The following is a 3,866-nucleotide window of genomic DNA, read 5'->3' as shown; positions in this document are numbered from 1 at the left end:
ACGACATATTCATGACAACACCCAAAGCATTTACCTTTCAAAAGTGGCTAGAATTACAAAAATTACATACATGAATAACCTGCTTATTTCTCAAACTTCCACGAGAGTCTACATTAAACATTTTATATGGAACAAACAAAAACAAGGTGGAACAAGATGAAAGAAGATCAAACAAACCTATATTTTACCAATATACCTTCAAAATAAAACATAATTTTCTTCTAAAACATCAATTATATCTCATTTCTTTTTTTGCATATTATCGATTATGTATATTTTATTTATCGTTTTTATTTTCTTTAAAATTTTACTTTACTATCATCAAAATATTATTTCTATACATTTTCTATATTTTGGTTAATTTATATAGCTTATTAAATATTAATAATTAAAAATAATAATAATAATTAAAATTTAGAATTTACTAAACTTCATATCTTGATGTTATTCTAATCATAAAATTTTCTAATAGTATGTTTTGTTATAAAAAGAGAAAATTGTATCAGAAAGAACCGCCTTTCACTCGATCACTATTTTAGGGAACTAATTTTCAAAGTTATTATTTAAAGGTCTGAACCAAGCTTTACATATATGTAACGATCTGATTGACCTAATAACCTATATGAATTAGGTAAATGAATATGCCATATCATATTTAAATTTTAAATAATTAATCTAAAATAATGATGTGACATGAATAATTATAATATGATACATAACATTTTTTGGCAACTAAATTCTACATTTTATTTTTAAAAAAAAGTAATCTGCATGAAAAAATAACGTACTTTAACTTGATTTCTAATTTGGGTAACTTACTTTCAAAACTTTCATTTTGGTATCTAAGATGTAAAGTTTCAAACATTTAAGTACTCGGGTAACCCAGTGAAGACTAATTTTAGACTAAAAAAAAAGACTAATTTTAGATTAAAAAAATCCACGTCACTGACTAGGTCAACAAATAATACCGAGTTGGATACCACATCACTCGCCACATCAGTATGATAACCGGTTAATACTTCAACCAGTTACCCGGGTACTTAAATGTTTACAACTTTACATCTTAGGTACCAAAATAAAAGTTTTAAAAGTACGTTACCCAAAAAAATTCCACTATCAAATATATTTAAATTCAATAAATTGACATAAATTTCAAACTTCAAAATCAATTTTGTTCGATCAATGGATAATAAAATTTTACAACTATTTAAACATTTAATAATAAATTAATAAGACAGATGATTAGATATAAAAAATATATAAACTAACTTATTAAGGATAAATTGGTTATTTTATCAATCATCTTATTTTATCTGTCTAGATACTAAATGTACCCTAAAAATATATTATTGTAACCTAAACAACAAATTTGTAAATGATCTAAACGCTATTATTGTGTTCCCACACATTCTTTAAATGTAAGTGAAGAAAAAGAAAGGAAAAATCATGTGGTTTTTTCAATTTTTTTTAGAGAGAAAAAAAAGAAAAAAAAATACAAATAAATGATTATTTTCGTTCTAAAACTTTCCACTTAAGAATGAGTGAGAAGAAATGAAAAAAAAAGAAATAAAATCTTTAATCAGATTTAAAATTATATTATTAATTACGAAGTGTTGTAAATTAAATAAGATTGTATTTATAAAATATAACATATTTTTATTTTCATTATTTCTTTTTTAGGATATGAATTTTTATAAAATATAAATAAAAAATTACTTCCTTCCGTTTTCCTACTATTCTCTTCAAATTGATAATAAAAAAAAAACACCGTATGCTATTTTATAGTAAATTACGAAGTTAGTCCTTTGCACTATTTATTATAATAACATTTGATATAGGGGTGTTAATGAGTTGGCTTGATCGGATCGAAGACATTTGAACAATTCAATTCAATGCTTGTGGTTTGAAAAATCTTAATTCAACTCAACCGAAACGAAAGTGCAACTCAACTCAAACCGTACGGATTGGTCGGGTTGATACTTTGATACATTAAAATATTCTTCTAACCTTTGATATGTTATTTTTTTACTCATAATTTTTTTTTCACCATCAATCATTTGATATAACTTATCTATACTTTTTACGTATATCACATTGAGTTAATTTTATCAATTTATGTATATATGTTTACAATTACTGAACATATGTACGAATTAGTTATATAGAGATGTGAATTGATTGAAAAGATGTGTATATGAAGAATGTATGTGATAGTGTAATTGTCTAATGTATATACTAATAGAAATTCATCAATCATATTAAATCCACTAAATAAAAGAATATCGGGTTCATCGGGTTGAGTTGAGTTCAAATAATAATACCCAATATGAACCAAATACCTACAGTTTGAAAATTTTACAACTCGATTGGACATCGGGTTGCTTCAAATTAAATTATTTCGCATTGGATTGAATTGGATTAATTGGTTTGGTCTGGTTTTTGAGCACCCCTAATCAGATTTATGCTTAATTTGTAATTTACTACAAAGTATAATTAAAAAAAACAGCTGTAAAGTGCCGAAAAAGGTCCAAGAAAGGGTTGACGTGGCGGTGGAGCAGACGGCCAGTTTTACACCGTTGGATCAAGTAAAATCCAAGCTTGAAAACCCTAACAGTGAGAGAGAGGTACGCCGCGTGTTTGTGCCATAACCAGCAATATATAAAGGAGTAGTATACGTCTTAAAATTTCAATTCAAGTTCTTCCTCTTGTCCCCTTTCTCCATTCTTCTTCGACGAGAGCTTCTTTGTTTTCTTAAGGTCTGATTCTTTCCATCTGTAGTTTTGATCTGGATGTTTATATAGTAATCGCTGATTTACGATTGGTTTCGGGATTAGATTAAACATGTTTCATTCTTCCCTGATTTTGATTTTGATTTTGATTTTGATTATGTTTTCTGTTTAGCAATTTATTTTTCGTCAATTCTCATCTGAATTACTGTAAGAAATGTTTCTATATGATTTAAGCGTTTTTATGGATTTTTAGTCATCGAAGTAACAGAGGTCTCATTGCTGTGAAGTTGTTTAGAGGGCTTAATCGCTTTTACAATTTATGAAACTTCCTTCTGTGGAAATCGTTGCTAATTCATTCGCTCTGCAAAACGATTTATGCGGATATTAACATGCATGGATTTTTACTATTTTTTTGTTCAAATTGTTTGTTTTTTGGATTGCATTGCTTTCCACCTGATCTTAAGATGCTCAGCACATTATATATACAAATATATATAGGCAAGAACATCATATAATAATGGACAACTTTATTTTAAAAGATATTATTTTATATGATTTTTTCATTTATGCATGTGATTTTATTAATGTATATTTATTTCTCTAATTGCTTCAAATGTATTTGGATCGTAATTAATGCAGTAAAAAATAAATATATTGTAAAACGGATTAATTTAATTAACAACCTAAATCTTAGTTATGGATGGAAAAAAAAATCCTCTCGGTTCTGATGATAGATTCTCAAATAATTAACGTATTTTAACTTGATTTCTATTTTGTGTAATGTACTTTTAAAATTTATATTTTGGTACATAAGACTTAAAGCTTTAAACATTTAAGTATCCGGTTGAAAGATTAATTTTAGATTAAAAAAGACTAATTTTAGATTAAAAAAATTCATGACATTAACCACGTCAGCAAATAATACTGATTTGATATCATATTAGTCGCCACATGAACATGATAATGCTTCGACCAGTTATCCGAGTATTTGAATGTTTAAAACTTTACATCTTAGGTACCAAAATGAAAGTTCTAAAGTATTTGACCCGAAATAGAAATCAAGTTAAAATACGCTATTTTTTCATGCGATTTGTCCATATTATATATATATATATATATATATATATATAGGGTTGG

The 3,866-nt window shown here is 26.3% G+C and overlaps 1 protein-coding gene across 1 annotated transcript in view; it reads left to right on the top strand.

The window, feature by feature from the left end:
* Positions 1-2,699: 2,699 nt before the first annotated feature.
* The window catches only part of LOC112521226 (elongation factor 1-alpha 1), a 3,180-nt gene continuing 2,013 nt past the window's right edge, over positions 2,700-3,866 (top strand). The window contains exon 1 of the mRNA XM_025129953.1: positions 2,700-2,756. The gene's annotated coding sequence lies outside the window, so the exon portion shown is untranslated. The remainder of the gene's footprint in view (positions 2,757-3,866) is intronic.

This window comes from Cynara cardunculus (assembly GCF_001531365.2).
Source record: "Cynara cardunculus var. scolymus isolate 2C chromosome LG 11, CcrdV1, whole genome shotgun sequence".
Classification (NCBI taxonomy): domain Eukaryota; kingdom Viridiplantae; phylum Streptophyta; class Magnoliopsida; order Asterales; family Asteraceae; genus Cynara; species Cynara cardunculus.
Note: the sequence above shows the minus strand (reverse complement) of the source record. Positions and strands in the feature narration are given on the sequence as shown.